The 20826-nt window shown below is 55.3% G+C and overlaps 10 non-coding genes across 10 annotated transcripts; all 10 read left to right on the top strand.

Annotated features, from left to right (window-relative positions):
• Window positions 1-6370: 6370 nt before the first annotated feature.
• On the top strand, window positions 6371-6562 carry LOC148805779 (U2 spliceosomal RNA). The gene has a single exon (XR_016090118.1). It is a non-coding gene; the product is annotated as a U2 spliceosomal RNA (small nuclear RNA).
• Window positions 6563-7349: 787 nt separating this feature from the next.
• Window positions 7350-7540, top strand: LOC148805778 (U2 spliceosomal RNA). Its single transcript, XR_016090110.1, has one exon. It is a non-coding gene; the product is annotated as a U2 spliceosomal RNA (small nuclear RNA).
• Window positions 7541-8327: 787 nt separating this feature from the next.
• LOC148805777 (U2 spliceosomal RNA) lies at window positions 8328-8518 on the top strand. The gene has a single exon (XR_016090109.1). It is a non-coding gene; the product is annotated as a U2 spliceosomal RNA (small nuclear RNA).
• Window positions 8519-14334: 5816 nt separating this feature from the next.
• LOC148805776 (U2 spliceosomal RNA) lies at window positions 14335-14529 on the top strand. The gene has a single exon (XR_016090127.1). It is a non-coding gene; the product is annotated as a U2 spliceosomal RNA (small nuclear RNA).
• Window positions 14530-15318: 789 nt separating this feature from the next.
• Window positions 15319-15509, top strand: LOC148805775 (U2 spliceosomal RNA). Its single transcript, XR_016090108.1, has one exon. It is a non-coding gene; the product is annotated as a U2 spliceosomal RNA (small nuclear RNA).
• A 787-nt stretch (window positions 15510-16296) lies between these two features.
• Window positions 16297-16487, top strand: LOC148805774 (U2 spliceosomal RNA). The gene has a single exon (XR_016090107.1). It is a non-coding gene; the product is annotated as a U2 spliceosomal RNA (small nuclear RNA).
• A 785-nt stretch (window positions 16488-17272) lies between these two features.
• LOC148805773 (U2 spliceosomal RNA) lies at window positions 17273-17463 on the top strand. The gene has a single exon (XR_016090105.1). It is a non-coding gene; the product is annotated as a U2 spliceosomal RNA (small nuclear RNA).
• A 785-nt stretch (window positions 17464-18248) lies between these two features.
• Window positions 18249-18439, top strand: LOC148805772 (U2 spliceosomal RNA). Its single transcript, XR_016090104.1, has one exon. It is a non-coding gene; the product is annotated as a U2 spliceosomal RNA (small nuclear RNA).
• Window positions 18440-19224: 785 nt separating this feature from the next.
• LOC148805771 (U2 spliceosomal RNA) lies at window positions 19225-19415 on the top strand. Its single transcript, XR_016090103.1, has one exon. It is a non-coding gene; the product is annotated as a U2 spliceosomal RNA (small nuclear RNA).
• A 785-nt stretch (window positions 19416-20200) lies between these two features.
• On the top strand, window positions 20201-20391 carry LOC148805770 (U2 spliceosomal RNA). Its single transcript, XR_016090102.1, has one exon. It is a non-coding gene; the product is annotated as a U2 spliceosomal RNA (small nuclear RNA).
• The last annotated feature ends 435 nt before the right edge of the window (window positions 20392-20826 follow it).

Raw genomic sequence — 20826 nt, 5'->3', positions numbered from 1 at the left:
CCTCCGGGAACGGTGCACTACCTTCTCTCAGCGGTGAAAAGACAGACGTAGCTAGCAAGCAAGCGAGGTGGACCGGAGCTCCTTCCTCTCCGGTCTCGTCTCTCGTCCATCTGTGTGTCTCTGTGTCTCTCTCTCTCCCCCTCCCCGTTCCCGTGCTCCCTCCGTGCACTTTCCCGCGCCTCGACTCTCTCGGCAAGCAGGCCGGCCCCCTTTTCGGCTCCCGTGCGTTTTCCCTCCAAAAAACTTAGTTTTTTCCTCCTTTTTCCAGGGAGGCAGGCGTGGCTTGTGTGTGTGTGTGTGTGTGTGTGTGTGTGTGTGTGTGTGTGTGTGTGTGTGTCCCCGTCCTTGCAGGCGGGCCCCTTTCGACAGCCGGCCGTTTTCCCTCCAAAAAACTTAGTATATACACCTTTTCTTTCTTTTTTTCGGCAGGCAGGCAGGTGTGTGTGTGTCCCCGTCCCTCCCGAGAGAGCGCTGCCCCTTGCCTCTGCCCGCAGGTGCCGACGGTCCGCTTTCGCTTGCAGCTCACTCGGCACGGCTGCTGCTTGTGGGAGGGGCCTAAGCTAAGGAGGCCGGCCGGCTGGCGCCCCCCGCGGCTGCGGTCGTTGTCGGGCCGTTGACAGGAGATCAAAGAGCAGGGCCCCCGCCCGGGACTGGCGGGCAGGCAGGCGAGCAAGCAGGCAGGCAAGAGAGGGGGAGAGCGGAGTCCGGGCGGCCGGCAGCCGCGTGCGGACCGGGCTCCAGAGGCGTCGGCCTGCGCCGCTGCGCGCCAGCCGGACGCCCGCGCGCCCGCCCAAGGCCGGCGTCGGGCATCGCTTCTCGGCCTTTTGGCTAAGATCAAGGCTCAAGTGGCATGACCGCAGTTCCGAGATCTTAGTTCAGGGGGTCGGGCTAGTGACGAAGACGACGACCAGGAGGAGGAGGGCGAACCGAAGACAAAGAAACAGCCACTGGTGGAATCGCTCCAGGTGAAGCCTGGGGGGTGAAGCCAGGGCTGCCGAGAAGGAAGACCAAGAAGACAAAGAAACAGCCACTGGTGGAATCGCTCCAGGTGAAGCCTGGGGGGTGAAGCCAGGGCTGCCTTGAGGGTCCATCAGGCGTCGGGCGGTGAGGAGCCTCCTTTGGGAGTGTTTTCCTTATTTTTTCGGCGTCAGGATGGACTATTTTTGGAGATCTACTCAGCCGGCCACTTTGACCGGGCTGCCGAATACGATTAGGTTTAAGTTGCGGGAGGATTTGGATTTGGAGTTGCCTAGTAGGATTTCTTTCATCGAGTCAGTGTTGTTCAAGGGACTTGATCTTTCAGTTCGGGACTTACTTTGTGTTCAGGGATATACCGCATCTAAGTCAGTGGATGTTACTTTTGCGACGGAAACCCAGTATTTTTCAGTTTTGCGGCGTTGTAGAGAAAGGGAGAAGGTTGTTCCCCTCATACATTATGACATTGAAGGGCTCTGGGCTAAAGCCCGTCGGGTGATCACGGTTCACGTTTATAACCCCTTTGTGCGGAATGACGATCTTTATCTTTTTTTGAGCCGCTATGTGGACGTTGTTTCTGACTGCACCCGGGTGGTGGACAGGTTGGGGGTGTGGACAGGTCGGAGGCAGTTCGCCGTGAAGCTCCGGCCTGATCCTACTTCCGTGGATGGATTCAAGCACCCTCCTGCGTCTTTTGCCCTTGGGGCCGATCGGGGCTACCTCTTTTACGCGGGCCAGCCCAAAACTTGCCGGAGATGTCAGGAGCCTGGCCATACTGCAGAGTCATGCTCGCAGGTAAGATGCCGTAACTGCAATGAGCTTGGGCATCTCATGAGAGACTGCAAAAAAGGGGTTATGTGCACTTTATGTGGCGACGAGGGCCATGTGTGGAAGAACTGTTACGCCCGGTCCTTTGATAGAGTCCAGGCCATGAAAACGAACTATGTGAACATAATCGTTGACGGGGAGGAGGACGACACCTCTGAACCCGTGAAAGACACTGTTGCAGAGACGGCCGGCACGGCAGATGAAGGGACTGCATTGCAGGAGCCTGGAGCACCTGAGGACGTCAGTCCGGCGCCATCTGGAGGCGTGGGAGAGGAACTCCCGGTTGCCTCTGGGCCTGAGGCTGATGGATCTCGGGGCCAGGTGCAAGGTAAGAGGCCGGTTCCTGCAGACCCCGCTGCAGACCAGCCTCCCGCTGAGGCCAGTGGAGATGAGCAACTGGAGCCTAGAAAGCGGAAGAAGAAGGAGAAGAGGAGGAGAAAGGGAAGAGGGCAGCAGGAGGAGTCTGGAGCCGGAGGCATTCTTTCGACGGATGAGGAGGACTCTAAGAGAGCTGGCGCCATGGAAACTGAGCAGAGTGGGCCTGTTGAGTCTGGTGTCGACACTCCGCCTGGCACCAGTTACCAGTGGTCTGAGTGCAGTGGTGGTCAGGTAATGTCTCCAGGTTTGTTGCCGGACTCTCTCTTCTCTCCGTTGCAGAGTCCTGATTATTATGGCCCGGACTTCTTGATGGACAAGCTGCAGAACGAGGTGCCTTTTGCAGGATCCCCGGTTGCTGACAACACCAACATGGACACATGACTCTCACCGTCTGCTCGGTGAATGTCAGGGGTTTGAGAAATCGTGTTAAGAGATTGGCTGTTTTTCAATCTCTACGCAGCCTTCGTTGCTCTGTTTTCTTCCTACAGGAAGTGCATGTGCGGGACAGTGTGGACTCTGAACATTTTTCAAATGACTGGCATTGTGGTCAGTCTGTGTGGGGGATTGGGAGTGCGCATTCTGCGGGGGTGGGTATTTTGTTAAACGACAACAGCCTTTGTGTGGTAAATAGTTTTGTCGGGGTACCGGGGAGGGTGTTGGTGCTCGATGCTGACAGGTTTGATAAGAAATATAGGTTTATTTGTGTTTATGCTCCCTCGCAGCGATTAGAGCGGAAAGATTTCTTTGCCTCTCTCGAACCTTTGTGTGTTACTAATCGTTCTGTTTTTCTTTGCGGTGATTGTAACGTCGACCTGGACACTGATACTGATTTCGGCGCCACCGCTTTGCGGGATCTGGTGAAGCACTTTAGTTTGGTAGATGGCTTCAGATCCCTTTTTCCCAGGGCTTCTGGGGCGACGTGGAGGAATAGCCGAGGGTGTGTGAGGCGCCTGGATTATGTTTTTTTGGAGAGCTCTCTAGTCGTGGCAGATGCAGGTATTGTCCCCTCTTTCCTTACTGACCATGACATGCTTTGGGTAAAGGTTAATGATGGTAACCCCTCCTTCGGGCCGGGGTACTGGAAATTGAACGTGTCTATCCTGGCAGATGCTGACTTTTGCTCTGCAGTGAGAGCCCTGATCCAAAGTTGGTTTGCTCTGAAACCGCTTTATCCCAGTCTGAGAGCATGGTGGGACGACCTCAAGGGAAAGATTAAGACCTTCACCATAGCTTATTGTAAACGTAAAAGCAGTCTGAGGAGGAGAGAGCACCGTAGATTGCAGCGTAATTTAGAACGGTACTACGTTCAGTTCAATAAGGGGAAGGCCTTTGATATCACAGGTGCGGCTCTGGCAAAAGCCAGGCTGAAAGATTTTTATATTGCAGATGCAAAGAAGTACCTGATCCGCCTCCAAGATAGGTATAGGGAGGAGACGGAGACGTGCTCTGCTTACTTTTTTAACCAGGTGAAGCAGCAGCAGAAAAAGAGGGCAATCTCTGTGTTGTATGCGGCCGATGGTCAGCGGGTGAGATCACCCGAGGGTTTAATTGATGTGGTTGAAGCGTATTATACTTTGCTGTTTCAGAAACGAGTGACGAGGTCAGAGTCTTCGGACTTCTGTAGTGGTCTTCCCAAGGTGCCAGAGACGGGAGAGTTGTCCGTTCCAGTCTCTTTAGCAGAGATGGAATTAGCCCTGAGAGGTATGAAAAACGGGAAGGTGCCAGGGATTGATGGCCTCTCTAAAGAATTTTATGTTGCCTTTTGGGACCTCTTAGGTCCAGCTTTGTTGGAAGTTTATACTGAGGCCTTTTGTTCCGGTGAGCTAAGTGAGTCCATGAGGACTGGAGTGTTAGTGCTCCTGTTCAAGAAAGGGGACGCAGCCAATCTGGCAAATTGGAGACCCCTTACAATGCTCACGGTCGATTATAAGATACTGGCTAAATGCCTTGCTAATAGGGTGCAGAAGATCCTAGCCGACATAGTAGGTCGGGAGCAGGCTTGTAGCATCCCCGGCCGCAGTTGTATGAAGAATTTGCAATTAGTCAGAGATGTTCTAGCGTGGTCAGAAGATAGGGGACTTCCCCTGCTGGTCGTAGGGTTAGATCAAGAGAAAGCTTTCGACCGGGTAGACCACCACTTTTTGTTTACTGTGTTGTCCAGTTTTGGTATTGACCCTTTGCTCATCTCCCTTATTCGGTTGTTATATTTCAAGGTCTTGAGCAGAGCTTGTGTTAATGGGTACCTGGGGAAGGGTGTGAAGCAGGAAGCAGGGGTGCGGCAAGGCTGCCCCCTCTCTCCTCTACTGTATGTGTTGTACATCGAGCCACTGGCAGTAGCGTTCAGAGGTGACCCAAGGATAGACGGGATTCTTATCCCCGGGAGCGGTGGTAGGCATTTGAAAGTCTTGTTATATGCCGATGACATCACTCTTTTTCTTAGCAGCACTTACAGCCTGGCTGTAGCCTTGGAGGTTGTCGAGTCTTTCTCCCAGGTTTCTGGGTCTAAGGTAAATAAAGAGAAGTCCTCTGTGAAATTTTTCGGGGCATGGAGGGTGGGTGATAGAAATTCCTGTGGCTTGGTGGTCTGTGATGGTCCCTTGAAGATCCTAGGTGTCCTATTTGAAGCCGGGATGCCTGCCAGCACGAACTGGGTTAAGAAGCTGAGTTCGGTACGTCAACAGTTGGGTCTATGGAAAGTGCGTCGCCTTTCCTTTCCAGGAAAAGTCTTGGTGTTAAAAGTGGACATTTTGCCTCGTTTATTGTACCTTGCCTATGTTTATCCTCTACCGGCAAGATTGAGAAGAGATTTTGTACGGGAGGTTTTTTCCTTCATGTGGGGAGGGAGATATGAATATATAAAGCGTCTTGACATGTATCGGGGTGTTGATGCGGGGGGAAGGGGGGTTCCTCGTATTCCCCTCAAGCTTGATTGTTTATTTGTATCTCAACTTGTCCTAGCGATTTCTAGTCCCATAGAACATGACAGTCAGTATTTTGTACGTTTTTGGTTTTCTTTTACGATGAGACATTTGGTGACTTGGGATAATTCTGTACCCCGAGGTGAAAATTTGCCCTGGCATTACAGACACGCTGTTCATTGGGTCAAGCTGCACCCTGAAGGTAAGGATGGTGCTGTTGCAGTGAGTCATAAGCAGCTGTATAGCACTGTCATTGAAAAAGGTTTTACTGGTCCTGCGGTGTGCGGCGTGAGTGCGGACGTCTGGCTGGGCATCCAGCCTAAGGGCCTGGAGAATCGGCTGGCGGACCTGAACTGGCTGTGCGTTTGGGGAAGACTTCCTGTCCGGGCCGTACTCCACAGTCATCGGTTGGCTCGATCTGCTGCATGTCCTGTGGCAGGCTGTGGGAAAGAAGAAACCATCCGGCACACCTTTTGGGATTGTAAACTTGCTAAGTCTGTATGGGTTTTATGTTCATGTTTGTTTGATAAAGTCACCCCTGGTTTTGTTCTGGATTGTAATACGATGCTCCTGGGGTTTAAGCGCAAAAATCTTACCTCTGGGAATCTTTTCTTACTGTGGTATGTTATTAGTATGTGTAAGTTTTGTTTATGGGAAACAAGGCAGGGACTGTGTAAGACTGGTATTCAGCCTACCGCTAAGGGGATTTATGATAGACTGATTGCTTTATTCCGTCAAAAGATGTCGGGTGAAATGCGAAGATGGGGTTTCCATGCCGCCCGGGAAAAGTGGAAGGGTCTTGTTGATCTTTAATGTCTGTTTGCCTTTCAGGTTTTGTTGAATGGGTTGCACTGTGTTGTAAGAAAAAAGGGGTTTTGGTTGAAGCTTTGGTGGGGGGAAGGCCCTGTTTTGAATAAGGGGAGGAGTCATGCTAATATGTTGTATTGTATTTTGTACAAGATGACTTGTGGATTAATGTTTGTGTTTTTCATGGTCTTTGGGATTGTTTGACTTTTGTCTTGTTATGTATTATACGATGGGTGGAATGTTGTTTTTCTTACAGGGTGGGAGAGGGAGGTGCGGCTTGTGTGATATGGGTTTGATGGGATCAATTTAAAGAAACGGGTGAAACCCTGGTTGGAAAGTCTTGATTTTGAATAGGGGGAGGAGTTATGCTAATGCTGTGCTCTGTATTTTGTACCTGATGTATTACGAACTATTGTTTTGTGGTTTCTTGCTGTATTTTGAAAGTGCTTGATGTATGTCTTGTAATATTTTGTATTTTGTAATAAAAAAAAAAAAAAAAAAAATCTGTTCTTATCAGTTTAATATCTGATACGTCCCCCATCGGGGGACCACATATTAAACGGATTTTTGGAACAGGGAGCTGGATCAGGAGCTTGCTCCGTCCTCTCCACGCATCGGCCCGGTATTGCAGCGCCTCCGGGAACGGTGCACTACCTTCTCTCAGCGGTGAAAAGACAGACGTAGCTAGCAAGCAAGCGAGGTGGACCGGAGCTCCTTCCTCTCCGGTCTCGTCTCTCGTCCATCTGTGTGTCTCTGTGTCTCTCTCTCTCCCCCTCCCCGTTCCCGTGCTCCCTCCGTGCACTTTCCCGCGCCTCGACTCTCTCGGCAAGCAGGCCGGCCCCCTTTTCGGCTCCCGTGCGTTTTCCCTCCAAAAAACTTAGTTTTTTCCTCCTTTTTCCAGGGAGGCAGGCGTGGCTTGTGTGTGTGTGTGTGTGTGTGTGTGTGTGTGTGTGTGTGTGTGTGTGTGTGTGTCCCCGTCCTTGCAGGCGGGCCCCTTTCGACAGCCGGCCGTTTTCCCTCCAAAAAACTTAGTATATACACCTTTTCTTTCTTTTTTTCGGCAGGCAGGCAGGTGTGTGTGTGTCCCCGTCCCTCCCGAGAGAGCGCTGCCCCTTGCCTCTGCCCGCAGGTGCCGACGGTCCGCTTTCGCTTGCAGCTCACTCGGCACGGCTGCTGCTGGTGGGAGGGGCCTAAGCTAAGGAGGCCGGCCGGCTGGCGCCCCCCGCGGCTGCGGTCGTTGTCGGGCCGTTGACAGGAGATCAAAGAGCAGGGCCCCCGCCCGGGACTGGCGGGCAGGCAGGCGAGCAAGCAGGCAGGCAAGAGAGGGGGAGAGCGGAGTCCGGGCGGCCGGCAGCCGCGTGCGGACCGGGCTCCAGAGGCGTCGGCCTGCGCCGCTGCGCGCCAGCCGGACGCCCGCGCGCCCGCCCAAGGCCGGCGTCGGGCATCGCTTCTCGGCCTTTTGGCTAAGATCAAGTGTAGTATCTGTTCTTATCAGTTTAATATCTGATACGTCCCCCATCGGGGGACCACATATTAAACGGATTTTTGGAACAGGGAGCTGGATCAGGAGCTTGCTCCGTCCTCTCCACGCATCGGCCCGGTATTGCAGCGCCTCCGGGAACGGTGCACTACCTTCTCTCAGCGGTGAAAAGACAGACGTAGCTAGCAAGCAAGCGAGGTGGACCGGAGCTCCTTCCTCTCCGGTCTCGTCTCTCGTCCATCTGTGTGTCTCTGTGTCTCTCTCTCTCCCCCTCCCCGTTCCCGTGCTCCCTCCGTGCACTTTCCCGCGCCTCGACTCTCTCGGCAAGCAGGCCGGCCCCCTTTTCGGCTCCCGTGCGTTTTCCCTCCAAAAAACTTAGTTTTTTCCTCCTTTTTCCAGGGAGGCAGGCGTGGCTTGTGTGTGTGTGTGTGTGTGTGTGTGTGTGTGTGTGTGTGTGTGTGTGTGTGTGTCCCCGTCCTTGCAGGCGGGCCCCTTTCGACAGCCGGCCGTTTTCCCTCCAAAAAACTTAGTATATACACCTTTTCTTTCTTTTTTTCGGCAGGCAGGCAGGTGTGTGTGTGTCCCCGTCCCTCCCGAGAGAGCGCTGCCCCTTGCCTCTGCCCGCAGGTGCCGACGGTCCGCTTTCGCTTGCAGCTCACTCGGCACGGCTGCTGCTGGTGGGAGGGGCCTAAGCTAAGGAGGCCGGCCGGCTGGCGCCCCCCGCGGCTGCGGTCGTTGTCGGGCCGTTGACAGGAGATCAAAGAGCAGGGCCCCCGCCCGGGACTGGCGGGCAGGCAGGCGAGCAAGCAGGCAGGCAAGAGAGGGGGAGAGCGGAGTCCGGGCGGCCGGCAGCCGCGTGCGGACCGGGCTCCAGAGGCGTCGGCCTGCGCCGCTGCGCGCCAGCCGGACGCCCGCGCGCCCGCCCAAGGCCGGCGTCGGGCATCGCTTCTCGGCCTTTTGGCTAAGATCAAGTGTAGTATCTGTTCTTATCAGTTTAATATCTGATACGTCCCCCATCGGGGGACCACATATTAAACGGATTTTTGGAACAGGGAGCTGGATCAGGAGCTTGCTCCGTCCTCTCCACGCATCGGCCCGGTATTGCAGCGCCTCCGGGAACGGTGCACTACCTTCTCTCAGCGGTGAAAAGACAGACGTAGCTAGCAAGCAAGCGAGGTGGGACCGGAGCTCCTTCCTCTCCGGTCTCGTCTCTCGTCCATCTGTGTGTCTCTGTGTCTCTCTCTCTCCCCCTCCCCGTTCCCGTGCTCCCTCCGTGCACTTTCCCGCGCCTCGACTCTCTCGGCAAGCAGGCCGGCCCCCTTTTCGGCTCCCGTGCGTTTTCCCTCCAAAAAACTTAGTTTTTTCCTCCTTTTTCCAGGGAGGCAGGCGTGGCTGTGTGTGTGTGTGTGTGTGTGTGTGTGTGTGTGTGTGTGTGTGTGTGTGTGTCCCCGTCCTTGCAGGCGGGCCCCTTTCGACAGCCGGCCGTTTTCCCTCCAAAAAACTTAGTATATACACCTTTTCTTTCTTTTTTTCGGCAGGCAGGCAGGTGTGTGTGTGTCCCCGTCCCTCCCGAGAGAGCGCTGCCCCTTGCCTCTGCCCGCAGGTGCCGACGGTCCGCTTTCGCTTGCAGCTCACTCGGCACGGCTGCTGCTGGTGGGAGGGGCCTAAGCTAAGGAGGCCGGCCGGCTGGCGCCCCCCGCGGCTGCGGTCGTTGTCGGGCCGTTGACAGGAGATCAAAGAGCAGGGCCCCCGCCCGGGACTGGCGGGCAGGCAGGCGAGCAAGCAGGCAGGCAAGAGAGGGGGAGAGCGGAGTCCGGGCGGCCGGCAGCCGCGTGCGGACCGGGCTCCAGAGGCGTCGGCCTGCGCCGCTGCGCGCCAGCCGGACGCCCGCGCGCCCGCCCAAGGCCGGCGTCGGGCATCGCTTCTCGGCCTTTTGGCCAAGACCAGGGGAGAGATCGTTGGACCGCTACCAGTGCCTGCAGACTTTTGGATCCAGAGGGAATTTTCGTGTTGCTGGTTCCTGTTTTCCGGAGAGTTGCTTTTTCTTGCAAGGAGGATACTTTTGAAGACCTTTGAGAAGAGTGTCGGAAGGCTGTTTTCTCGCAATGGCCGAGGGCCAGGCCCCCCCCGGGTGGGCCAGCCAGGCTCCTCGGCTGAAATGGACCTTGCGTTTTAAATGGGTGAGAGAGAAAGAAATGATGGGTAGATATGAGTTTGAATGCAAGATTTTGTTTGGAATTCTGAAAGCGATACCTATTGAAGTGAAGTGTTTGCAAGGAAACAGGCCTTTTGGCTTTTTTGATGTGACCTTTAATAATGATCAGATTTACAAGAGAGTCTCTGGGATGTGTGAGGAAATGGTGAATGATGAACTGTTACGGGACTTTGAGATTTTGGGTCTGGCTCAGGATGATGTGCGATTTATAATCGTAACTATGCATGACCCCTTCATTGAGGATGACATTATCACTGCTTACCTGTGGATGCATGTGGATGTCCTGGCAGGCCCCCAGATAATTGGTGACAGATTCCGGGTCTGGAACGGGAGGCGCAGATACCAGGTGCGGCTCAGGCGGAATGTTGGGCGCGCGGACGGGTTCTCACACCCCCCGTCGGCTTTCTTCCTGGGTCAAAGCAAAGGTTACATTTATTATCAGAACCAGCCGTCCTACTGCAGGAAGTGTTGTTCCTTCGGCCACATGGACAAAGACTGCACTGCCACCTCCTGTTCGAGGTGTGGAGCACGGGACCACACTAAAGGGAGATGTTTCCAGAAAACTTGCTCTCTGTGTGGGGATACAAACCATCTGTATAGAGAATGCGTATGGAGAGACCCGGAGATGGCCAGGGAACAAGAGAGAGGCTTCCCAGATGCCGCACCGGTGGAATCTGACTCGGAGCAAGAAGGAGATGAGGAAGACGAAAGAAAAGAGGAAGGCAAAGGAACTGAGAGGACAGAGGGGAACAGGAATGAAAACGTCGAAACAGGTGACGGCAAAGAGATCGAGGGTGAGGAGAGAGCAGAAGTGGATGTGAGTGAAGCATCAGACACCGGTTTGGACAGCAGCGGTAGCTTACCTGCTGGTCAGGTGGCTAGAGCCGTGGACCTGTTCGAGCACCTGCCGCAAGATGGCCTGGCGATGGACCTGGGTGACTTCGACCTGGAGGGGAATGTGGCAGTCCAGAAAAGGCCAAGGGAGGATTCCGAAGAAGAGCTGCCTGCGGGGGAGGAGAAGAAGGCCAAGGAGGACGTTCACGCAGAGGAGGGTGTAGAGGAAGGCATGGTGATGGAATCCTCCCCTGAGCGGGAGGAGGCTGCAGTGTCGCATTGGGGTCAGAAGGGGCACCTGTTAAAAGAAAGAGTAATGGAGTCGCCTTACCTGCACTGCGTTTCGGTGGCTCCGAGCGTGGTGCAGTCCACTTCAGAGGAGGAGGGCTCAACCCCTTATAGGACAAGTGACACAAGTTCTTCGGAGACGGACAGCTCTGCAGAACCAGATGTGGATCCTGGGGGGAGAGATGGTGGGAGGTCGAGATGACCTTCAAAATCTTAACTGTAAATGTTAGAGGATTGAAAAATAGGTCTAAAAGGATTGCTGTGTTTAAAATTTTGCGTGAAAATAAGTTTGATATATGTTTTTTACAGGAAGTGCATTTGGGTGGTGATACAGATGTGAAGCGGTTTTCTAAAGATTGGGATTCGGGGAAGTCCTTTTGGTGTGTGGGGGGAGTTCATTCTTCTGGGGTTGGTATATTATTTGGGAATATTCACATTGAGGTTACAGAAACTTATATGGTGCGGCCAGGGAGAATCCTGGTGGTGGATGGGGTTTATTTAAACACAAAGATGAGGTTTATAGTCGTCTACGCACCGGCAGATAGGACCTCTAGGGGGAGCTTTTTCTCCGACCTAGTCCCCTGGTGTGTGACTAATAGAAAATTAGTGATTGCCGGTGACTTTAATGAAGATCTAAATAAAAGAACAGCAGGATCCCTAGAAATTAACAAACTGCTGAGGGATTTTGACCTTTTTGATAGTTTCTGTCGTAAAGGGCCTGCAGCAGTAGGGTTGATTCCCCCAGTTACCTGGAGGAATGCAGCAGGGGCCGCCAAAAGATTGGATTACGTGTTCTTGTCTCGAGGGTTGGTGATTGCTAAAGCCTCGGTCGTACCCTTTTACTTTTCAGATCACGAATTGCTGGTGGTGGAGGTGGAAGGTGTGGGGGTCAAGTTTGGTCCAGGTTACTGGAAATTAAACACAGCCGTGCTGAGTGAGGACGGTTATAAGGAGCTAATCAGAGACAAATGGTCCTTTTGGCTAGGACAGAAACAAGAGTGGCCGTCATTAATTCAATGGTGGGAGTATGTTAAGTGGCAGGTGAAGGAAATCTCAATCCGGTATTGTAAGCGCCGAAACCAAAGAAAGAACTTTGAAGTGAGAAGGCTTCAAAAAGAGTTAGAAAACATGTATGAGGAGACAAACAAAGGTGTAGATTTTAATTTCTCGAAGGCCCAGGAGCTGAAGGCGCGACTTAGAGAACTTTACCTTAGACAACCCAGAGAGCTTTTAATCAGAGCTGGCATCGGTTTTCTGGATGGACAAGAAGAGGTCTCAGGTTTGCTTTTTAAATCAGTCAAAGCCAAGCGGGTTAAAAGAGCATTCGGGAGTTTGTTTACTGCAGAGGGGGAGGTGGTAAGTACTCCGCATGGAATGTTGGATGAAGCCGTAAAATATTTTACTACTTACTTCAATAAGAGGGAGGGGGAGTCTGTAAAGGGGGTTGGTGGTTTGGAGCACATTGAGAAGAAGGTCAGTGCTGAGGAAAACAGGGCTCTAGTGACACGCATTGAGCTAGCCGAAGTTGAGGGGGCGACTCGGAGAATGAAAACTGGGAAAGTTCCGGGGGTTGACGGCATCCCGGTAGAATTTTACCTGACTTTCTGGGATTTGATAGGTTCATCATTGCTCGAAGTCTTTCAAGCAATTCTAGATGGTGGAGCTTTGGGAGACACAATGGCACAGGGAGTTTTGTCTCTGTTATTTAAGAAAGGTGATCCTAAGAGGCTAGAAAATTGGAGGCCTATCCAATTATTGTGTGTCGAATATAAAATCCTGGCAAAAATTTTGTGTGATAGGATAAGGAAAGTCCTGCCATCAGTAATACAGCCGGATCAGACCTGTGGCGTGGCGGGTAGGTCCCTACACTGGAACCTTGGCCTGCTCAGAGATACCATTGCTTGGGCAGAAGACAGACATCAGTGTCTGTTGATAGCCAGTCTTGACCAAGAGAAGGCATTTGATAGGGTGGATCATCAATGCTTGTGGGAAGTGTTAGATCGTTATGGTGTCAGCGGTAGTTTCATCTCTTGGCTGAAGGCCCTGTATGGAGGTGCTTCCACCAGAGTCAACATAAATGGTTTTATGAGTGAACCCTTTGATGTAAGCAAGGGCGTCAGACAAGGCTGTCCTTTGTCTCCAATTTTATATGTAGTCTACATAGAGCCACTATTGGAGTTGATAAGACGAGATAGAAGGGTTGAGGGCATAGTGATCCCGGGAAGCGGAGGCCTCCAAACTAAAGTGTTGGCCTACGCGGATGACGTTGTCTTAACTTTGAGCTCAGATAGAAGCCTTTTAGTCGCACTGGAGCTGATAGAAGTCTTTAACCAATGCACAGGTGCAAGATTGAACAGAAATAAGAGCAGTGTGCAGTATTTCGGCCCTTGGAGTAACAGGGATGAGGTGGTAGGAGGTCTGTCTCTGGAAATGGATTCTTTGAAAATACTGGGAGTGCAGTTTGACAGGGAAGGGACTGGAAGAAGGAATTGGGAGACTCGTTTATCCCAGGTGAATAGCAAACTTGGCCTGTGGAAAAAAAGATCACTGTCCTATTCAGGGAAGGTTTTGGTACTGAAAGGTGACATTTTACCAAGTCTTGTGCACATTGCAAAGGTCTTTCCTATGCCTGCTTGTTTTAGACGCTCCTTAACTAAGATGGTGTTTGATTTTGTATGGGGGGGTGGTTATGAGTATGTGAAGCGTCTAGATATGTACAGGGACATTAGTGAGGGAGGTAGAGAAGTCCCAGATCTACCCATTAAACTAGATGCCATATTTGTGGCTGACCTTTGTAAAGCGGTAGATGACAAGATCTCATATAAACATCAGTTCTTTGTCCGGCTTTGGTTTGCCTGGGTCGTCAGGCCTTCAGAAGTGTGGAGGAACGACGTTCCCAAGGCTGAAATTCTACCGTGGTTCTACGAACATGCGGCTGCATGGCTAAGGAAATACGCAAAAGATGCGGACAGGTCAGTGATTGTCTCCCACAGGCTCTTATATAAGACAGCTAAGAGCAATGAAAAGGGAACAAATGTGGTGGTTCCGACTGATGTCTGGAAAAGGGTGCAACCTAAGAGCCTGGATAACAGGCTCAAAGACTTAAATTGGATGTGTGTTTGGGGACGTCTGCCAGTAAGGGAGGTAATGCACAGACATAAGCTGGCTCGTTCAGCGACTTGCCCAAGACCGCAATGTGCAGAGGTGGAGTCTATCACTCATGTGTTCTGGGGTTGCAGAATTGCAAAAGCAGTGTGGGGGCAGATGTCGGATCTTTTTAATAAACTGGAACCGGGGTTTGTTCTATCTGGGGATAAAATCTTGAGACGGTGGGGCAGGTCTTCAAGATCTGTGAGACACGACCTTGTAATCTGGTTTTTAATCAGTATGGTAAAATTTGTGTTATGGGGATCGAGAAACAATTTGGTCAAGCATGGCCATGTGGAAGGGGCTGGGGCAATATGTGGGAGGGTTCGTTTTGAGCTGCAGAAGATGTTGTCAGTAGAAGTGCGTAGGTGGGGTTTTCACGCAGCAAAAGAAAAATGGAAACCGCTGCTGGATTAATGGAATAAGTTTTGTCGTTTGTGGATTGTGATTTATGTTCTGTGATTTTGTCTTGTATTGTCATAATAAATGTAAAAAAAAAAAAAAAATCTGTTCTTATCAGTTTAATATCTGATACGTCCCCCATCGGGGGACCACATATTAAACGGATTTTTGGAACAGGGAGCTGGATCAGGAGCTTGCTCCGTCCTCTCCACGCATCGGCCCGGTATTGCAGCGCCTCCGGGAACGGTGCACTACCTTCTCTCAGCGGTGAAAAGACAGACGTAGCTAGCAAGCAAGCGAGGTGGACCGGAGCTCCTTCCTCTCCGGTCTCGTCTCTCGTCCATCTGTGTGTCTCTGTGTCTCTCTCTCTCCCCCTCCCCGTTCCCGTGCTCCCTCCGTGCACTTTCCCGCGCCTCGACTCTCTCGGCAAGCAGGCCGGCCCCCTTTTCGGCTCCCGTGCGTTTTCCCTCCAAAAAACTTAGTTTTTTCCTCCTTTTTCCAGGGAGGCAGGCGTGGCTTGTGTGTGTGTGTGTGTGTGTGTGTGTGTGTGTGTGTGTGTGTGTGTGTGTGTGTGTCCCCGTCCTTGCAGGCGGGCCCCTTTCGACAGCCGGCCGTTTTCCCTCCAAAAAACTTAGTATATACACCTTTTCTTTCTTTTTTTCGGCAGGCAGGCAGGTGTGTGTGTGTCCCCGTCCCTCCCGAGAGAGCGCTGCCCCTTGCCTCTGCCCGCAGGTGCCGACGGTCCGCTTTCGCTTGCAGCTCACTCGGCACGGCTGCTGCTGGTGGGAGGGGCCTAAGCTAAGGAGGCCGGCCGGCTGGCGCCCCCCGCGGCTGCGGTCGTTGTCGGGCCGTTGACAGGAGATCAAAGAGCAGGGCCCCCGCCCGGGACTGGCGGGCAGGCAGGCGAGCAAGCAGGCAGGCAAGAGAGGGGGAGAGCGGAGTCCGGGCGGCCGGCAGCCGCGTGCGGACCGGGCTCCAGAGGCGTCGGCCTGCGCCGCTGCGCGCCAGCCGGACGCCCGCGCGCCCGCCCAAGGCCGGCGTCGGGCATCGCTTCTCGGCCTTTTGGCTAAGATCAAGTGTAGTATCTGTTCTTATCAGTTTAATATCTGATACGTCCCCCATCGGGGGACCACATATTAAACGGATTTTTGGAACAGGGAGCTGGATCAGGAGCTTGCTCCGTCCTCTCCACGCATCGGCCCGGTATTGCAGCGCCTCCGGGAACGGTGCACTACCTTCTCTCAGCGGTGAAAAGACAGACGTAGCTAGCAAGCAAGCGAGGTGGACCGGAGCTCCTTCCTCTCCGGTCTCGTCTCTCGTCCATCTGTGTGTCTCTGTGTCTCTCTCTCTCCCCCTCCCCGTTCCCGTGCTCCCTCCGTGCACTTTCCCGCGCCTCGACTCTCTCGGCAAGCAGGCCGGCCCCCTTTTCGGCTCCCGTGCGTTTTCCCTCCAAAAAACTTAGTTTTTTCCTCCTTTTTCCAGGGAGGCAGGCGTGGCTTGTGTGTGTGTGTGTGTGTGTGTGTGTGTGTGTGTGTGTGTGTGTGTGTGTGTGTCCCCGTCCTTGCAGGCGGGCCCCTTTCGACAGCCGGCCGTTTTCCCTCCAAAAAACTTAGTATATACACCTTTTCTTTCTTTTTTTCGGCAGGCAGGCAGGTGTGTGTGTGTCCCCGTCCCTCCCGAGAGAGCGCTGCCCCTTGCCTCTGCCCGCAGGTGCCGACGGTCCGCTTTCGCTTGCAGCTCACTCGGCACGGCTGCTGCTGGTGGGAGGGGCCTAAGCTAAGGAGGCCGGCCGGCTGGCGCCCCCCGCGGCTGCGGTCGTTGTCGGGCCGTTGACAGGAGATCAAAGAGCAGGGCCCCCGCCCGGGACTGGCGGGCAGGCAGGCGAGCAAGCAGGCAGGCAAGAGAGGGGGAGAGCGGAGTCCGGGCGGCCGGCAGCCGCGTGCGGACCGGGCTCCAGAGGCGTCGGCCTGCGCCGCTGCGCGCCAGCCGGACGCCCGCGCGCCCGCCCAAGGCCGGCGTCGGGCATCGCTTCTCGGCCTTTTGGCTAAGATCAAGTGTAGTATCTGTTCTTATCAGTTTAATATCTGATACGTCCCCCATCGGGGGACCACATATTAAACGGATTTTTGGAACAGGGAGCTGGATCAGGAGCTTGCTCCGTCCTCTCCACGCATCGGCCCGGTATTGCAGCGCCTCCGGGAACGGTGCACTACCTTCTCTCAGCGGTGAAAAGACAGACGTAGCTAGCAAGCAAGCGAGGTGGACCGGAGCTCCTTCCTCTCCGGTCTCGTCTCTCGTCCATCTGTGTGTCTCTGTGTCTCTCTCTCTCCCCCTCCCCGTTCCCGTGCTCCCTCCGTGCACTTTCCCGCGCCTCGACTCTCTCGGCAAGCAGGCCGGCCCCCTTTTCGGCTCCCGTGCGTTTTCCCTCCAAAAAACTTAGTTTTTTCCTCCTTTTTCCAGGGAGGCAGGCGTGGCTTGTGTGTGTGTGTGTGTGTGTGTGTGTGTGTGTGTGTGTGTGTGTGTGTGTGTCCCCGTCCTTGCAGGCGGGCCCCTTTCGACAGCCGGCCGTTTTCCCTCCAAAAAACTTAGTATATACACCTTTTCTTTCTTTTTTTCGGCAGGCAGGCAGGTGTGTGTGTGTCCCCGTCCCTCCCGAGAGAGCGCTGCCCCTTGCCTCTGCCCGCAGGTGCCGACGGTCCGCTTTCGCTTGCAGCTCACTCGGCACGGCTGCTGCTGGTGGGAGGGGCCTAAGCTAAGGAGGCCGGCCGGCTGGCGCCCCCCGCGGCTGCGGTCGTTGTCGGGCCGTTGACAGGAGATCAAAGAGCAGGGCCCCCGCCCGGGACTGGCGGGCAGGCAGGCGAGCAAGCAGGCAGGCAAGAGAGGGGGAGAGCGGAGTCCGGGCGGCCGGCAGCCGCGTGCGGACCGGGCTCCAGAGGCGTCGGCCTGCGCCGCTGCGCGCCAGCCGGACGCCCGCGCGCCCGCCCAAGGCCGGCGTCGGGCATCGCTTCTCGGCCTTTTGGCTAAGATCAAGTGTAGTATCTGTTCTTATCAGTTTAATATCTGATACGTCCCCCATCGGGGGACCACATATTAAACGGATTTTTGGAACAGGGAGCTGGATCAGGAGCTTGCTCCGTCCTCTCCACGCATCGGCCCGGTATTGCAGCGCCTCCGGGAACGGTGCACTACCTTCTCTCAGCGGTGAAAAGACAGACGTAGCTAGCAAGCAAGCGAGGTGGACCGGAGCTCCTTCCTCTCCGGTCTCGTCTCTCGTCCATCTGTGTGTCTCTGTGTCTCTCTCTCTCCCCCTCCCCGTTCCCGTGCTCCCTCCGTGCACTTTCCCGCGCCTCGACTCTCTCGGCAAGCAGGCCGGCCCCCTTTTCGGCTCCCGTGCGTTTTCCCTCCAAAAAACTTAGTTTTTTCCTCCTTTTTCCAGGGAGGCAGGCGTGGCTTGTGTGTGTGTGTGTGTGTGTGTGTGTGTGTGTGTGTGTGTGTGTGTGTGTGTCCCCGTCCTTGCAGGCGGGCCCCTTTCGACAGCCGGCCGTTTTCCCTCCAAAAAACTTAGTATATACACCTTTTCTTTCTTTTTTTCGGCAGGCAGGCAGGTGTGTGTGTGTCCCCGTCCCTCCCGAGAGAGCGCTGCCCCTTGCCTCTGCCCGCAGGTGCCGACGGTCCGCTTTCGCTTGCAGCTCACTCGGCACGGCTGCTGCTGGTGGGAGGGGCCTAAGCTAAGGAGGCCGGCCGGCTGGCGCCCCCCGCGGCTGCGGTCGTTGTCGGGCCGTTGACAGGAGATCAAAGAGCAGGGCCCCCGCCCGGGACTGGCGGGCAGGCAGGCGAGCAAGCAGGCAGGCAAGAGAGGGGGAGAGCGGAGTCCGGGCGGCCGGCAGCCGCGTGCGGACCGGGCTCCAGAGGCGTCGGCCTGCGCCGCTGCGCGCCAGCCGGACGCCCGCGCGCCCGCCCAAGGCCGGCGTCGGGCATCGCTTCTCGGCCTTTTGGCTAAGATCAAGTGTAGTATCTGTTCTTATCAGTTTAATATCTGATACGTCCCCCATCGGGGGACCACATATTAAACGGATTTTTGGAACAGGGAGCTGGATCAGGAGCTTGCTCCGTCCTCTCCACGCATCGGCCCGGTATTGCAGCGCCTCCGGGAACGGTGCACTACCTTCTCTCAGCGGTGAAAAGACAGACGTAGCTAGCAAGCAAGCGAGGTGGACCGGAGCTCCTTCCTCTCCGGTCTCGTCTCTCGTCCATCTGTGTGTCTCTGTGTCTCTCTCTCTCCCCCTCCCCGTTCCCGTGCTCCCTCCGTGCACTTTCCCGCGCCTCGACTCTCTCGGCAAGCAGGCCGGCCCCCTTTTCGGCTCCCGTGCGTTTTCCCTCCAAAAAACTTAGTTTTTTCCTCCTTTTTCCAGGGAGGCAGGCGTGGCTTGTGTGTGTGTGTGTGTGTGTGTGTGTGTGTGTGTGTGTGTGTGTGTGTGTGTCCCCGTCCTTGCAGGCGGGCCCCTTTCGACAGCCGGCCGTTTTCCCTCCAAAAAACTTAGTATATACACCTTTTCTTTCTTTTTTTCGGCAGGCAGGCAGGTGTGTGTGTGTCCCCGTCCCTCCCGAGAGAGCGCTGCCCCTTGCCTCTGCCCGCAGGTGCCGACGGTCCGCTTTCGCTTGCAGCTCACTCGGCACGGCTGCTGCTGGTGGGAGGGGCCTAAGCTAAGGAGGCCGGCCGGCTGGCGCCCCCCGCGGCTGCGGTCGTTGTCGGGCCGTTGACAGGAGATCAAAGAGCAGGGCCCCCGCCCGGGACTGGCGGGCAGGCAGGCGAGCAAGCAGGCAGGCAAGAGAGGGGGAGAGCGGAGTCCGGGCGGCCGGCAGCCGCGTGCGGACCGGGCTCCAGAGGCGTCGGCCTGCGCCGCTGCGCGCCAGCCGGACGCCCGCGCGCCCGCCCAAGGCCGGCGTCGGGCATCGCTTCTCGGCCTTTTGGCTAAGATCAAGTGTAGTATCTGTTCTTATCAGTTTAATATCTGATACGTCCCCCATCGGGGGACCACATATTAAACGGATTTTTGGAACAGGGAGCTGGATCAGGAGCTTGCTCCGTCCTCTCCACGCATCGGCCCGGTATTGCAGCGCCTCCGGGAACGGTGCACTACCTTCTCTCAGCGGTGAAAAGACAGACGTAGCTAGCAAGCAAGCGAGGTGGACCGGAGCTCCTTCCTCTCCGGTCTCGTCTCTCGTCCATCTGTGTGTCTCTGTGTCTCTCTCTCTCCCCCTCCCCGTTCCCGTGCTCCCTCCGTGCACTTTCCCGCGCCTCGACTCTCTCGGCAAGCAGGCCGGCCCCCTTTTCGGCTCCCGTGCGTTTTCCCTCCAAAAAACTTAGTTTTTTCCTCCTTTTTCCAGGGAGGCAGGCGTGGCTTGTGTGTGTGTGTGTGTGTGTGTGTGTGTGTGTGTGTGTGTGTGTGTGTGTGTCCCCGTCCTTGCAGGCGGGCCCCTTTCGACAGCCGGCCGTTTTCCCTCCAAAAAACTTAGTATATACACCTTTTCTTTCTTTTTTTCGGCAGGCAGGCAGGTGTGTGTGTGTCCCCGTCCCTCCCGAGAGAGCGCTGCCCCTTGCCTCTGCCCGCAGGTGCCGACGGTCCGCTTTCGCTTGCAGCTCACTCGGCACGGCTGCTGCTGGTGGGAGGGGCCTAAGCTAAGGAGGCCGGCCGGCTGGCGCCCCCCGCGGCTGCGGTCGTTGTCGGGCCGTTGACAGGAGATCAAAGAGCAGGGCCCCCGCCCGGGACTGGCGGGCAGGCAGGCGAGCAAGCAGGCAGGCAAGAGAGGGGGAGAGCGGAGTCCGGGCGGCCGGCAGCCGCGTGCGGACCGGGCTCCAGAGGCGTCGGCCTGCGCCGCTGCGCGCCAGCCGGACGCCCGCGCGCCCGCCCAAGGCCGGCGTCGGGCATCGCTTCTCGGCCTTTTGGCTAAGATCAAGTGTAGTATCTGTTCTTATCAGTTTAATATCTGATACGTCCCCCATCGGGGGACCACATATTAAACGGATTTTTGGAACAGGGAGCTGGATCAGGAGCTTGCTCCGTCCTCTCCACGCATCGGCCCGGTATTGCAGCGCCTCCGGGAACGGTGCACTACCTTCTCTCAGCGGTGAAAAGACAGACGTAGCTAGCAAGCAAGCGAGGTGGACCGGAGCTCCTTCCTCTCCGGTCTCGTCTCTCGTCCATCTGTGTGTCTCTGTGTCTCTCTCTCTCCCCCTCCCCGTTCCCGTGCTCCCTCCGTGCACTTTCCCGCGCCTCGACTCTCTCGGCAAGCAGGCCGGCCCCCTTTTCGGCTCCCGTGCGTTTTCCCTCCAAAAAACTTAGTTTTTTCCTCCTTTTTCCAGGGAGGCAGGCGTGGCTTGTGTGTGTGTGTGTGTGTGTGTGTGTGTGTGTGTGTGTGTGTGTGTGTGTGTCCCCGTCCTTGCAGGCGGGCCCCTTTCGACAGCCGGCCGTTTTCCCTCCAAAAAACTTAGTATATACACCTTTTCTTTCTTTTTTTCGGCAGGCAGGCAGGTGTGTGTGTGTCCCCGTCCC

The sequence above is a fragment of the Atractosteus spatula genome, unplaced genomic scaffold, assembly GCF_055471065.1.
Source record: "Atractosteus spatula isolate fAtrSpa1 unplaced genomic scaffold, fAtrSpa1.hap1 Scaffold_67, whole genome shotgun sequence".
Classification (NCBI taxonomy): domain Eukaryota; kingdom Metazoa; phylum Chordata; class Actinopteri; order Semionotiformes; family Lepisosteidae; genus Atractosteus; species Atractosteus spatula.
The sequence above is the reverse complement of the archived record's forward strand: the minus strand, read 5'-3'. Positions and strand labels throughout refer to the sequence as shown.